The sequence below is a fragment of the Physella acuta genome, unplaced genomic scaffold, assembly GCF_028476545.2.
Source record: "Physella acuta isolate Inbredline_101_S28 unplaced genomic scaffold, ASM2847654v3 ptg001231l, whole genome shotgun sequence".
Lineage (NCBI taxonomy): Eukaryota > Metazoa > Mollusca > Gastropoda > Physidae > Physella > Physella acuta.
In genome coordinates, this window is record NW_026732747.1 from 330,537 (window position 1) to 347,007 (window position 16,471).

At 32.7% G+C, this 16,471-nt stretch overlaps 2 long non-coding RNA genes across 2 annotated transcripts; both read right to left on the bottom strand.

Moving 5' to 3' along the window:
• Positions 1-1,149: 1,149 nt before the first annotated feature.
• Positions 1,150-4,482, bottom strand: LOC131957303 (uncharacterized). Its single transcript, XR_009389091.1, has 3 exons — positions 4,333-4,482; positions 2,290-2,341; positions 1,150-2,143 (listed from the first exon to the last, which is right to left on the bottom strand). It is a non-coding gene; the product is annotated as an uncharacterized LOC131957303 (long non-coding RNA).
• Positions 4,483-6,909: 2,427 nt separating this feature from the next.
• Positions 6,910-10,837, bottom strand: LOC131957302 (uncharacterized). The gene is made up of 3 exons (XR_009389090.1): positions 10,668-10,837; positions 10,215-10,265; positions 6,910-8,066 (listed from the first exon to the last, which is right to left on the bottom strand). It is a non-coding gene; the product is annotated as an uncharacterized LOC131957302 (long non-coding RNA).
• Positions 10,838-16,471: the final 5,634 nt, after the last annotated feature.

The following is a 16,471-nucleotide window of genomic DNA, read 5'->3' on the forward strand; positions in this document are numbered from 1 at the left end:
ATCTAAAAATAGACATTACACCTATTATGAATTGTAAATATGAAAATACTAGTAGGGTGGGGAACGTGCATAAATGACGTCACACATTTAGGAGGGAGGGGGTCGAAAGTTTGTGATGATGTGTGACGAAGAAGAGGGAGGTTCAGATTAGTAATGTCACACTTTTGCATATTAAAAGTAAGTAATGTAACCATCTGAATTGTTGACATTATTTCGCGAAAATTGTTTTTGTAAGTTGTAATAGAAATCGGTTACAATACTTCATGTTGACTGAGCTATGTCATAATTTTAGAAAGAAATCGATGTTTAAAGGAACTAATCTGCAATTTTAAAGGGAGTTGCAGACAGAGGTGTGACGTCATTATAAGAGGTGCTGGCTTTCTGTGACAATGTTTGACGGTGTGGTGGTGGGGGTGGGGGAGGGAGGTAGAAATCGACAAAAACCGCTTGTCGTCATTTATGAATGACCCTTATAATAAAATCAACGGTGGCATATATATTTTGTCATGAAATCGCCCTCACTTAATGATCATACACCTAGTAATAGTATGCTAAGCTTTGTATTGATTTTCAACTTTATTTTGCACCGGTAGACAAGAACTTGTCATTATTTATGCACGATTTTAGAAAACGAAAATCGCTACATCTTACCAATTTATTATCAGAAATTTCTTTACTATACTGGAATAATAATGTATTATTTTTCAAATATTACTTTGATCAATATATATTTGTACCCGCCGGTTGTATTTCAAAACGTCAAAAGTTTTGACAGTCTCGTTTTTAAAAAAAAAAAATGACACACGGTAGTTTATTCTGAAAAATAAATAAACGGCAAAACGTTTACATATAGAGCTAGTTTTATTTAAACCTGAACTATTATTATATCATTGATTAAACTAACATTAAACATTTCATTATATAATTTACACACAAAAGTTAAATAAATAAAATCCAAATATAAAAATGTAAAGACAGCTAAAACACTAAACATACATACAATGTATTATGGCAAATGAAAACAGAAACAGCATGTCATTCTAAAAATTAATCTACACTTCACCTGCCATTCCTAAATATATGTATATATATATATATATATATATATATATATATATATATATATATATATATATATATATATATATATATATATATATATGTGTGTGTGTGTGTGTATTTATATATACATACATATATAATCACAAACACGATCGCGACCACAATCATAATCATAATTGTAATCAAACATTGTATTTTAATAAAAATACTTTTTTCATTTAAGTTATTACTTTCGTAATAAAACATCAGACAAAGCAGTCACAAGACAAGAAACCCATTATAGCGATAAATCAAGATTTTAGTGATTTTCTGCTGAGCATACCCCCCTTAAACAATAGAAAATAAACAGACAAAGTACGAAAATCAACACAAAAATATACATTGCGCTAAAACTATTACTATTTTTAAAAAGAAGATGAGTGCTCGTAGTTCTTACATTTAGTGTAGTAAAAATGTCGTAACAATTAAAATTAAACGTATTTGCAGGTTTGCCAGAATAGCAAAATATTTTTTGCAATAGTTATAATAACACAAAGTTGTAATTTTAATTAACATTACTCCTATAAATTGCCAATCCAATCACTATTAAAGTGATGATAAATTTATACGTGTGGGCAGACGCTAAATCTTGTTCAAATGAATTCATCCTTTCAAAAGGTTGACCTTTCAGTATCCCAACAAAACTAAACACGTTCATAAAAACAAGAGCAATTTTACACCACTGAACATTAGCCACCGGGTCTTTATTGTTGTAATATGTAACAATCAAGCTAAAGGCATTTTGAAAAATGTCGATGTACTCGTGAGCCAATGAGAGGTTCCCCCTACCCTCAAAATGGCAGCAGTGATTAAAAATATCAAAAAGCCGAATAAAACCTCCAAGGATAGTGAATACTAAAACAGCAGTATAAGTATTTCCGACCACTTCATGTTTATTTGTTGATCCAAGGTGACTATAAAAAGCGCAATCACATACAAAATTTAATACAGCAGTCACAACACCAATCACTGTCTGGAAGTCTTTATGCTTTCTTCTATATTGCGAATAGTGTGAAATTGTAGTTTCATTGTTGATTGTGCCCTGAAAATAGTTTATATATATATATATATATATATATATATATATATATATATATATATATATATATATATATATATATATATATATATATATATATATATATATATATATATCCCTACACAACTAAATTCCAATATATCACTTACCATGTTAGCAAATGTGACATCCATAATGAGCAGCTAATTCATGTAAAACAGTCTGTAGACAAAGTTACATATGATATAATAAATAAAACGAGTAAAAACAAAAAAAAATGCTTTATTATATATTGAATACCTAAACTAGAATTTAGGAAGAGACCCACATTTTTCTTTATAGTTAATAATTGTATAAACGCTTGTTATTAAAACTTTTTATGAATTTTCTTTTCAGTACTTTACAATAAATTATTTTTAATACAATAGTTCCATGACTAAAAACTATTGCGCACCAGATGAAAATGAGAAAAATGCGCATATACGAAAATTTTAATAAATTCATAAAAAAATTAACTAGGCATCAAATTAAGTCAAATTTGATGTCTGATTACAACGAATCGGTTGGTTAGAAGTGATTGAAATTTCGCTCCATGAAACCCGGGGGATTTAATTGAACACAGGTAAAGAACCGCTCCACTAGAAACTAGAATATACACCTCAACACAACACAAAACACGATACTGTTGACAACACAACTCTTCAAGCGATCCAGTCAAGTCACATTCACCAGTTTACGCATAACCAGAGGCGTAGCGACCCTTCCCGGCGCCCGGGGACAAACTTTTCGTTTTGCACCCCCCCCCCCTCGAGATTTTGATTTGCACCCGCCCCTCAAACTTTAGATTTGCACCCCCCCCCCCTCGAGATTTTGATTTGCACTCCACCCCTCAAACTTTCGATTTGCACCCCCCCCCCTCGAGATTTTGATTTGCACCCCCCCCCCCCTCAAACTTTCAATTTGCACCCCCCTCAACCTTTCAATTTATTTTTCCAACCCATTTTGGCGCCCCCTAAGCTCGGCGCCCGGGGACATATGTCCCCCCCGCCCCCCCCCCCCCCCTCGCTACGCTACTGCGCATAACTCCAGTCTACTACACACCCGCCAGGGGAGGACACTCTATTTTACACAGTGTCTGCATTTTAAATCGACCATCGTCACAAGGAGAAATGTATTTATAAATAGTAGGAAACAGGAGGGGGTGGGGTGGGTTAGACCAGGGGTCGGCAACCTGCGGCTCGCGAGCCGCATGCTGCTCTTTTGATGTCAAGATGCGGCTCTCCAGCTACTTGCACAAATACTAATAATCTTAATAAAAAAATAAAATACTTGTAATAAAAAAATGTTAGTGGCTCTTTAAAACCAGGGAAATTTTGAAAATTGTAACTTTTGGCTCTTCCGCTTCGAAAGGTTGCCGACCCCTGGGTTAGACTATTTTAATTCACCTTTTGAACATCCCTGTCAACCTTACAAAGTAAAAATAAAACTTCAACTTATATACACATAAATAAAACAAATACAATCACGTCTAGATTTATAAAAGAACGTCCTAAAAAATGTAATGCTAAATTGATATAACACGACGCGTATTAGATCGATGTGCTTGCCTAAAAATAACTAAACGAGTTTACAAAATCAATATTACATATATATATATATATATATATATATATATATATATATATATATATATATATATATATATATATATATATATATATATTCAATTAATTTCAGTTTAGCAATGTGAAATGCATAAGCCTACATATTTTTCTTTGCAGTCAAATGAAGTAAAAGTCACAATCAGCCTTTTTAGACGAATGACTTCTTAGTTGGCCTGTGATCAAATCGCAAAAATCGATAAGCTATGTACATAGCTTACATTAAGTATGAATAACCAAAACTGTGGTTAGAGGTGAAACTAAGGTTAGTAGCTTAAAATAGACATTGTTTACAGGAAATTTCTAAACAAAACTAGAAAAAGCGTCCGCCTATTTTGTTTTTTCTGTTAATTTAAACATGAAAATAAAATTACTGTAAACATAAAGATGCAGCAGAATTGATTGATTAAAATATCCATATTTTATATAATATGCGATAAAGTAATTTTTATGAATTATATAGGCCTTCTTGAAAACATAGAAAGTGAAACAAAAACCTTAGTAAAAAAATTGAAAACTAGTCCAGCTTAACAAACTTTTTTGAGTTCTTACCCGTGAAGAAGTAAAAATTAATTTCTTATAGAAAAGGAAAAATGTATATTTATATGCTACTGAATGTCTTAAAAAAATGACCAATAAGACAATTAAAAATAAACCAAAGCACGCCTTGAAAATCCGTGCGCCAGTATCAACCTAGCCAAGAAGTAGTTTTTACCTTCTGCGACTGTGAAGATTCTATTTCGTTTAGTCTGGTTTAACGGGACAACGATAAACGTAATCATGCTAAATATAGCGGCATGGCGCGTGTATTTTTAGCGCTTAGATATTTTGTTACACTTCTTAAAATTGATTGAAATGTGAAATGTCACTAGCTTGATACCCGTGTGCCTAATAGCAAGATTGCGACTAAAAATGACAAATACCAGGATATTATATTAATAATTTTAATGATTCAAAAATAAAAATAAAATATTTTTTATAATAATCATTAAGGTAATATTGAAAGTAAAATTAAATACACAAGAAATAATAAAAAGTGATGTTTTTAGTTTTAGCTTTCAGTTGTTAAATGCACTTCATTTTATTTATTATGTGTTTTATAATGCTGAAACTTTTTTTTTCTAAAACACACAATTAAGAACACATATACGATACATTTTACCCCTAAACTTTACCCTATTTCTGATTTCTTAAAAAACACATTTAGCCTACATTAACTTGATTGATCTGTCTAGCGACCGTAATAGTGGGAAACTTGTGAGCGAAATTTTGAACACTTCTAGGGAACCGAATTGTTTTAAATTTTTCACGTAGCTTAAGACTCGAAGACAAAGTATTGTGGCATAAAATGTTACTTAATTAGAAGATAAATTAACTCTTTGATAATGAATCACGGTTTTCTTTAAAAAGTAGGCCCTACCACTATTCTGCACTACTTTACACACATCGTTTGCTGTTCATTGGTGCGCAATTCTTTTTTCTAGAAGATTCTATTCTATTTGTTGTTTAAAGCGGGAGTGATTTCCCCTAAATTTTCTCGAATATTCTTATACAACCTTACGGGGGATGGCAACTTGGGACATATAAATGATTTTTAACCCATTTTTAATTACTTAAACGTTTAAACTATTTTTATTGAAAGATATTATGTACTGGATCAAAAAAGTTTCTTAAGAGAGATTGATCATCATTATTGTTGTTGGTTATTCATGATAATTGGTAGCATCTTTTCCCAAAATACCACCACCATTCTAAAAATAACAGAGAGCAAGTAATTAGTAATATTACTAACGGAAAAGTCGGCTGCTTGTAGGATAATATTTTTAAATTATTTTATGAAGGTTTATTAAAGCGTATATCGTATTCTTAGGATCGCTACTACTTTTGTTTATTTTTTTTATTCTAGCCGATTCCAACTGTAAGGGTAATAATAGGAGAAAGAGTTAAAACAGCCACAGGGATTTAGATTACAGATTAAGTAGTAAGCTATTGTAGAAAGTATTAATTTTATGTCATGGAAAGTTATGGAATGATGGATCAGTATGAGTATTACAGAGACACTTCTCCCACGGTCGTTTCAATTTCTGTCCATGGGTGGCTACAATGTGAACTTTTGACTCCGCAGCTAAGGACGGAGCACAGTAAACTAAGCAGTCAAGAGAAACATAGTTTGCACACCTTATTTTAGTGCAGTTCTAATGCCATTTTATTATCTCCCTTATATTATTATATATGCAATTGATGTTCATGTCTTTGATGCTGTGTAAAACTATCAAATAAATTATTATTACTGATTTAAATGTTTAAAACAATTGAATTAATAAAAATAAAGAAAGTATTTATGGCATTAATAATAATTATTTTATTTAATACATCTGTGTTTCAGTTACAGGTAAAGGTACAATAATCAGGTAGTGTGTCTACTACTCAAGCTGAATGTTTTACTTTTATGCTTTTAGAGACCAACAACATGTGTCCAAATATCTTGGTAGCTTGTACTTCTATTCTGCAGATTTGTAGAAGGTTACAGTTACCAGTGAATTTTTATTATTTTTAACGTGTTCTAATTGTAAATCCTGCTGTAATAGTACCTTATGTTTATCAAACGTTTTTATATTTTACAAAATATCTTTGAATATTTAAACAATTTTATTTTAAAATACATCTTAATCATTAGTATGCGAAGTCAATTTTTATTTGTAAAAAAAAACAACGCATCTAAATCTATTTTATAATTCAAGTAAAGAGGAAGTGTTTACAAAACGTGTTTAATATTATACCTAAAATGAAAGTAATAAGTAACACATTTGGCATATTTGGGTATTGCTAATTATACGAAACAGATGCTTAAAATAGTACAAGATAATAAATACAAACGGTAGCTGCAGTGAGATTAATTTAATTAGTAATAAAATAGATAGTGTTAGATTAGAGTAACACTATCTGTTTCACTACTAATTAAAATAGTACATTGATTTTGCTGAATTGGTTGAATGGATACTCAATATAGAGTCAGGGTCCTCTATGTTAGATTGTAAACACTTGAGAGCAGTGTGGATTCTGTCTTTTCTGACAACATTATTACGAAAAATGGGGTGGGAGGGGGGGGGGGGGAAGAGAAGTCTAATAAAAAGTATAAAGTTACTCTGTTTCATGTTTAAAAAATTCTAAATTAACTTTAGCAGTTCTTTCGCATTTTTAAGACTTGTGTATAAATGGTTATGAGATAAATCAAATGATCACTACGATCAGGTCGTATCTTCAAAATCAATCACTTTTTGAAATTTTGTTTTAAGTAAGTGCAATTTGAGAAGGGGGAGGGTGGTGTAAGTTGAAATGTGATTTCATTTTGGACTGGAAGGTGGTCGGGCCTTTGGGGCTGACACTGTATATCGAATGGGAGAGAGGTGTGGACGAAAAAACGAAACGTGTCGTCATTTTTGTCAATTAACTCTTTTTGGTTCTGGCTAACCAAGAGCAGCTTGCCATAACCCATTTTCATTAAAAAAAAGTTCAGCGTTTGATTAGCTACATTTTTCACAGTGTGATATGCGTTTAGGTAAATAGTGAAAACAGAACAAAGATGTTTTATTTAAATGTAGTACAAAAACTGATACATCCCAAGGTTTCTTTTTATATTTTGATGTACAATTTAAGATTACAATAATATACTTAGTAAAAGATTAATAACAGAAGTTTTATAAAATGTTTTGAAAATAAAAAACACAACTGTAGTTAAAGCAAAAGAATAGGTAAAAATAATTTGTATTAGTTTAATTTCTAAATCCATATATAGCTAAAATAACAGCAACTACAATCTCTATAAACACACCAATTTTCATACAAATTTTGCTTCTTCGCGATTCCTTCTCACAACAGCCTTTAAAGAGAGTCGCTAGAAGGTAGACCAAATTTATCACAACCAGTACAATTTTAAACCACTGTATCGCAAACACAGGCTCTTTCAGTTTTATGGCAGCTGTTAGGCTTAAAATAATCTGGGGGACATCTTCTACCCACACACAAACAGTAGAGAGAAAGTCGCTATTCATACAATTAAAACAATGGTTGAACATCTCAACCACCCATGTCAACGTCCCAACCACACAGAAAAGTAAAATTAACCAAATAATGGGACCCCAGGGTCCTTTGTTAGAGGTATCGACGTCATGGAAGAATACCCAATCAAATACCAGGTCAGCTGTGGCGATAATTAAACCAATCAATACTTGACAGCGGGCAGCACATTTTGAAGTTGCAGGTCTTTTATTGCCATTTTCAAATGTCTAGGAAAGAGTTTAGCAAAATAAATCTACAACACAGCATTTGCATGTATATATATATATATATATATATATATATATATATATATATATATATATATATATATATATGTTATAAAGCAATGTATAAAACACGTCAAATAATTTTTTTACGTGTTAATGAAAAAATTCCTGTTCATCTGTGTCACTTTAGCGAATGACGAAATCTGCTTCATTGTTAACATGATGCTATTTGGCACTCTGGGTTATCCTATGAGCACGATGGCGCCTGTTAGTTTTCAGAAGCCAGGGGCCCTACGCTGCGCCTATGCGGTAGTGTAATCTGGGGTGGGGGGCTCCTAAGATCGCCCCTCTACGTCCCTGACACATTGGTGGTCACTGAAGTGTGTTCTACCTCATTATTTCGGTGAGTGATTAATGTACGCTCAAGGTTTTCATGCGGTTGTGTAGGTAAACCCGTGTTCCGCTATTTATGATCCAAGCGCCGGCATTGTTTACATTTAAATAACTCACTTTTTGAAAACAAGTTCACGAGTCTAAGAATATAGGATTGGTAACGCATGGATCAAACCAGTTTTATATATTTCGTCGGACTTTCTTCTATTCCCGCGGCAACGCGCTGGGACGGGTACACTAGTATACTATATTTTGTTAAAAATATCGTATAATATGTAACTTTGTTCATATGCGTAATTATAGGAACGAATTGCAACATATATCTTTTATGTTCAAATCATCATTCATTTTCACAGGCTTTTATTTAACTTTCTTACTAGTCTGTCGTCCGTTATGAATCGAAATGGCAAATGAAATTTCGACCATTTCTCAGAGACCGATTTCTCTGAAACTTTGGTCAAGACCCGATGACAATGTTATCTGACATCAACTTAGACTTATTTGGATGAATGATTAATTTTTAAAGAATTAATTACAATTTCCTGATTAAAATATTATTTACCGCGCAATTATACGCACATTTTTCGAGTTTATTTAGTGCGCAGTTGTTTTAGTCATGCAACTCTATTGTATTAAAAATTTAAAGTCCTGAAAAAAATGCATCAACGATGTTTAACATTCTTTTAATTAAAAATGCACAAAATAAACCGGGAGTGATCTCCCCAAAACTTTCTCGAATATTCTTATATAAAATAACAGGGGATGGGAACTCGGGCTATAGACATGATTTTTAATCCATTTTAAATACTTAAAGTTTTAAAAATAGAATAAAATCTCGTAGACAAATTAATTGCACACCAAGTGAACGCCAAATAAAAAAGCGCATAATAGTGCGCAATATTATTAGTACTTTTAAAATTTACATTAGTTTTTTTGAGAAATCGGAATTAGCGTAAAGTACTACTTCCAATCAACCGAAATTACTCAAAATTTAACAGAAGGTAGAGAATTAGATCTTTCACTTACATGTGAAATTTCATTTATCTATCTGAAATAGTACTCAAGTTATAGGCTTTTAAAAAATTCAAAGTAGGAAAAGTACCACTTCCGGTTATCGGAAATCGCTCAAAAGTTGATACGGATCTACGATTTTGATAAAATACTTATATATGAAATTTCATCAACCTAGCTGTAACGGTACTCAAGTTATCGTGTTTACACACGGACAGACACACAGACACACACACACACAGACATACGGACAAGATTGCAAAATTATGTTTTTCCGTATCAGTGAGGTGTAAACGTCGAGATTTGTAAAAATCTCGATTTTTTTTTGCACGATTAAAATACTTTCTCTATACTTCGTATATACGAGAAAGTAAAATGAACAAAAGAGGAGAAAATAAATAAATTCCTTTAAATATATAATAATAAACTACTATTTAAATAACTAAAAATAAAAGCGTTGTTTCCATCTTAAATTCTAATAGATGTATTCAATACATAATGTAGACAGCCACCCACGATTTTTAAAAATTATTTAAATAGTAGTTGAATATTATATATTCAAAGAACATTAAAAGTCTTCTTTTAAATGCATTTTTACCTAAAAGCTTGTTATTAAAACGGTTTTGCATATTTTTAAACGTTCCTGCTTTTTTAGGTTTTTATAATAATAGCTACGTAGTGTGTACTAGCTGTAATAATTAAACACTAACTAAAGATAAAAAGTATAAATTCAATATAACTTACAAGATCGATTTTTACATCTGAGTCTCGCATTTTAGTACTTTTAATATCAAGCTGGCAAGAGTTTGAAAAATGTACGTACTATATATATATATATATATATATATATATATATATATATATATATATATATATATATATATATATATATATTTGCGTGTGCGTAAACAGCGTACAAGTATGTTTGAGTATGCATGTATAATTATCCAATATATATTAAATGTATATATACATACATTTATACATATATACCTTTATATATATACCTATATATATATATATATATATATATATATATATATATATATATATATATATATATATATATATATTTATACCTATATATATATATATATATATATATATATATATATATATATATATATATATATATATATATATATATATGACATTTTACTTAATAGTAAAACCAAAAAAATGCTAAGTTAAACCTACTGCAATAAAATAAAGTGAACGTTCGATTCTCTAGGTCTGTAATGATGTCAGTCTAGCAGAGTTTATTTTATATAGTGACGCCGCGCACTTTCATTTTCGTTTTAGCGCTGGCAAAGGGCGATATAAGTCTTATTGAGTTTAAAAATAAACGTTAGCTATTCGATCTTTTCAAGGAGATATGAATTGAATATGTATGGTCTGGTTTTTTTTTAATTTTTGTATACACCTGGACGAATTATATGAATTGTGACCTGCTTGTTTTGACAACCATCGATATACAGGCTGGATTTGTATACTTATATATGTGATTTTCTTCCTTTTTTTGACCCGCGGCGAGATGTAGGTCGGGTCAGGTTTCTGTGTGGGCGCGTGGCGCACCGCACGCGTGGAGGTATTTGTTTTTTTTATACTTTATCTTTATGTGATTTGTATGAATGCGACTGCCGATGTGTTCTCGTTTTATTTCTTTTTCGTCTAAAACGAGATAGTGAGCATCGGCATGTCTGGTATGCACGTGGTGTGTTATTTTGAGAGATTTTAAATTTGTATTTTCTAAACCCTTGGCGTGTGTTTCGGACCACGTGGTTTAGGCCAGTGTGTTTAGGAGTGTTTCCTAAACTAGTGTGAATGCGTGTGTGCATTTACTTGATTGTTTTATGATGTGTTGTTATTGTGGGTTCCCCACGATGACTAGGATTGGCTTAGTCAATAGTCAGTTGGTTAGACAGTAATTAGATTAGTATATTTTAGTTGCCTCGAGTTTTAGGTTGTTTAAAATTAATGTGTGTGCTGTTTCGTGCAACGTCATGTTGAGTATCGCTTGCTTTGTGTCTGCCTTCATTGGGGCCTTAGCGGAGTGTGTTAACTTTAATGTTATCAATATGGATATTGTTTATGTAGACCAATGGCTTCGGGCTTCCTTGTGTAGGAAAGATTGGTTCTACGATGAATTTGTTTACACGTTATTTTTAAGTTGCTAGTTCTTTAGACAGTGGTTAGTTGTTTTTGAGAATTGCTTTTAGAATTGTATAGTAAGGATTAGTTTTACTCGAGGCTTTAGCTAGATAGAAGTAGTTGGTAGCATTTTGAACTTGTGTATATATTTATGTATATATCTGCCATTACCATGCATTTTTCTTATGTTTTCCTTTTCTTTTTCTCTTCCCCCCCCCCTTCCAGTGAGGTTGCTTGGGCAACTTGGCTGGGTGTTTTGTTATATATGAATTGTTTTGTTTGATGTAAAAAAGGTTGTTTTGTACGTAATGTCTTCTACGTAATGTATTGTACGTAGTGGTTGTACGTTGTGTTTTGTTTGGTGTGGACTTTTGGATGTCGAGAATGGATGAAGGGAGGTTTCTGTGTATCAGGGCCTGGACCATCCTAGACATCATAAGTCGGTGCAACACCAGCAAATGGTCGAACGTAATGTTTTGTTATATATGAATTGTTTTGTTTGATGTAAAAAGTTTGTTTCGTTTGGTTCTGTTTTGTGTCAGTTTTTATCTATTCTTTTTTTATAACTTTTGGTTCCATGCAATAAATTTTATTAAATTGTTAAAAGTTTTTGTTTTATTTTAGTAGCTTATTACTTAGACTAAGGTTAGGGTTTAACCACTGTGGGTTCTACCACGGTTGCAGATTAGTTAGTTAAGCCTAGAAGGGTAGATTTTAGGTATCCACCCCCTAGCAGGGCTTACATATATATATATATATATATATATATATATATATATATATATATATATATATATATATAAATGTTATTGATTTTAAGAGTTGTTGTAATAAAGATCGATATTTAATACTGTAAAACATTTTAAAACATGTTTATATTTTTGTAATATAATACATTTTTCAGTACAAAGTAATATTAGTATTTCTTAATATGACAATAAGATATTTAAACTTATTGCATTTGAAAATGAAATATCTGACAAAAGTAAATTCTAGATAAATCCATGTAATTTTTTAGAGTTAATATTATTGTCTCTTTTCTATTAAGTACTTTAAATATGTTATCGACGCCTTTAATAGCTTGACCTAAATCCTGGGCAGCATGTTAAAAAAGAGCCTCGTTTTGCCCACCCATCTGCCCCCCTCCCCTCCCCTATCTCCACAAAGATTCGACTTAATAAACTTGGTAAAAGCTTTGTCACTATCTCCTGTTTTATTATATTTCTCTCATACAAGTGTTGCTGTCCTCGGCTAATATACCTGTAACACATATGGTTACCAGCCAGGGGAGGGAAAAATATGAAGTTTTAATTCATTGAGTTGCGGCCCCTGTGGGGCTGTGGCCCTGTTGACGTAGTTGTTTTTTTCATGCTATTGTGAGCGATGTTACCTGTGTCCCATGTCATGTGACATGGGACTGTGGGTAGTTTCATGCCTAGCCGTGTGAGTCACACGCAAGGCTGTTGTCTGTGGACACGGTGACCAAGAAGTAGACCTAATGAAGGGCTATAGTTTTTCTTGGCTAGTTTGTTTTCTTGGTTTCCTGTTGCTTCAGTATTTTCTCTCGTCGTACTACTGTGTTATGCATCGCCGTCATGGCTCGATGCTGTGAATAAAGGAGTACCTGACAAAAACTGTCGGTGTCAGTGTGTTCGTAATCTCAGGGTCAGCCCGCCTTAACCACAACACCTCAGTGGGTAAAAGCATCCCCACTGAGTGAGGGTTACATACCTTTGTAACTTGGGAGCATGACGTTTTGGGTCAGCAACCATGCGTTCACGCCCAACCTCGCCGAGCTTGATATTACCCGCTAATACAATACAAACATGGATTAGTTTAACATAAAAGCTAAACCCGCGTTCAGATTGCTATTCGTTTTAATCAAGGGAAAGAACCTTGTAAATTTAAACGACGGAAATAAACTTTATTAACGCCCTTATAAATTGTATGTCCCGATACTTAATATTGACTATCTGAAAATATTGCTTTTTTTTTCTTTCCCGTGTAGTTATCGTTGCAATTGTTTTTAATTCTCATAATGAATCGTAAAGCACGATGTTGAAACGGATCGGACCGTCAACATTCTAGCATGTAAGCTGTAGAGTTTCTTCCAAGCATCTCGTCGTCTAATACCCCCCCCCCCCCCCCGAACGAAATAGAATTAATGTAGAAAATGCATAATTTTACCAGTGTCCGCCCTCCCCTCTCCGGATATTTTAAACACTCCCCCCCCCCCTCACCAAAAACTTCAAGTTTGTAAGTGTTAAGTTTGTCACCCCTCCACTCCCCTCTCCCCCCCCCTTAACCCCCCTCCCCCCACCCCCTGAGAAAAAAGTCTGGAAGAAACACCGGTGAGGTGTGATAAACGTGTATTATTATGTGTTTAAATGAAATAGGAAAACCGTGTATAGAATGGATTAATCTATCAACTGACAGTGTTAAGCTTACCATTTAGGACATTCTTAGTTACAAAAACAATACAAAATGATTACACATTTATAATAAGTAGCCCACCCGCATAATTTCCGGTAAATCACTCATTCTTTAAATTCTGTTTGGCCTCAGTTAAATGCTGATTTTATAACCGTAGGGTGGGTCAGGAAATTTGAAGACGTCTGGACAGGGTGTTTGCGTTATACATCACCTTCAGAGGTAATGAAACAGGTAAAATCTACTTTTTCTGCTCCAACAGACCGTCTGGCTTAACATGTAATACTTACTCAATAATATTCCCGTGTATTTCGTTATTTTTAGTTAAACGCTGATTATAGACAGTGCAAAAACTGTAATGTGTTCACAGTGCAATGCTTATTCCGTATAGGCTAAACATATACAAATGTGCTCCTAATATTTCAAAACAAATAAATTAAAAAACTGTCCAACTTCGCAATCCAAAGATACATACACATTATTGCATGTTATATATGAAGGTAACTGCTGTGTTTTGTTTAATTAGCTAAACTTCGAATCATTTTAACTCTGCCAATTGTTTTCAGACATTAGTCTTTGAAAATACGATTTATGTCACACATTTTTAGTATTCATCCTCTTTTTGTTATATTGGCTTTATTCAGCGATTTGATTATAAGTCAATACAATCAGTTATAGTGGGTAATATAAGTTTAAAAAAAACATTAATGTTACTATAAAAAAGGTCAGGTACGTTTAACTCCCTTCATCGTACAACAGTAGAGCTGCACTAATTACAACGCCAATCAATGAATTTAACCTTGATGGACCGACGCCATGATTCATTGATTAGTACCACGTGTCATTAGTTTATCGCTAATCACTTCTTACGCCTCGCTGTTTATTTAGCCTGTAATGATGCAGGCGGGCAAACAGTATACGTTGTACCCCATTGTTGGTACATTTGTATAGTTGTCACTGTGTTGGTACATTTGTATAATTGCTACAAATGGTCCTACTTTTGTAATTGTAACTGTGTTCGTACAACTGTATAGTTGCTACAAATGGTCCTACATTTGTAGTTGTCAACGTATTAGTGCATTTGTAAAGTTGCTACAATTTGTTCTATATTCGTAGATATAACTGTGATGGAAGCCTACATTTCCATAGTTGTTACACTATGCACTACATTTCTACTTGTAACTGTGTTGGTATATTTTTATTTTTGTTACAATTTGTTCTACATTCGTAGATAAAACTCTGGTGGTACATTTGTATACTCGATACAATCTGTGCTACATTTGTATTTGTAACTGAGTTCGTACATTGTATTCGATTTAAAAACAAAATTCGCTCTACTCCAGTTTACATTTACCCGTATTGTCTACAACTGAATTCACCTACACGAGGGAACTATTTTCAGACATCCTGATCATTGAAAATCGATTGGCCTATAAGCTCAACTTTCCTATCAATGAACTGTTGCTCGTGTTTTCTAGAAATTTACGTCAATAGCGAGAGTTTGCCAACCACCAACTAAACATACACACTGCGTCAACATTTACTCAAAAACATCAAATGAATTTTTTACCCCTTTTTTTCAACAGAATTTTTTAAAGTTACAAGTTAAATATTGCTATAGACTAAATCAAATACGGTAACTAAATAAAGAAATCATTATTTGGGGTAAAAGAGACTCAATATTTGTACTAACAGAAGTAAGTTTCAAAGCAATTCTAATCAATGTTTATATGTGATCAAGTCAGAAGAATGTACATGAGTCCATCGAGTTCTGGTGGGTACAGCACTCTCTTAATATGGCGACGTCCCATGATTAGGTAAAATCTACTCCACCTTCCCTATGGAACATCAGGTTCGAAAAGAGAACAATAATTAATATTTTTTTATATTCTTGTAATAAAAAACAGTAGATTTATATTGTTACCTGTCCATAATCTAAATGCTTATTTTTTAAAAATGTATACGGGTTTAATTTATGAATTGTTCACAATGCACCACAACATATTTTGCTAACAAAATTGTAAAATATTCCGGCAAACAAACAATGATACAAAAGCTTTAAAATGGCTCCACACCTACGAAAATTGTTTCCCTTGTTTAGTGAGTTACTGTGAGAGAGGTCGGAGGTCGCCGGAGACTGATCTCTAAATATCTAAGTCAGTGTGTGAGTAAACTTGATCAAGTCTACTGTCCTAAGTACAACGAATCTGAGTAAAGTAAAATTTCTATCACTAATATCAATGAGCGAAATCATAAAGAGCATAAAACAAAATATGACCAGTCGCTCACGTAAGCGCTTCCCCTTAACCAGGCATTCTACCGTCTCACAGAGTTAACTCAAAACATCTATCTATATATATAATTCTCTTCTGGGAGCCGCTAAAAAACAAGCTGTAAACGCGATCCCTACCTCCCCACCC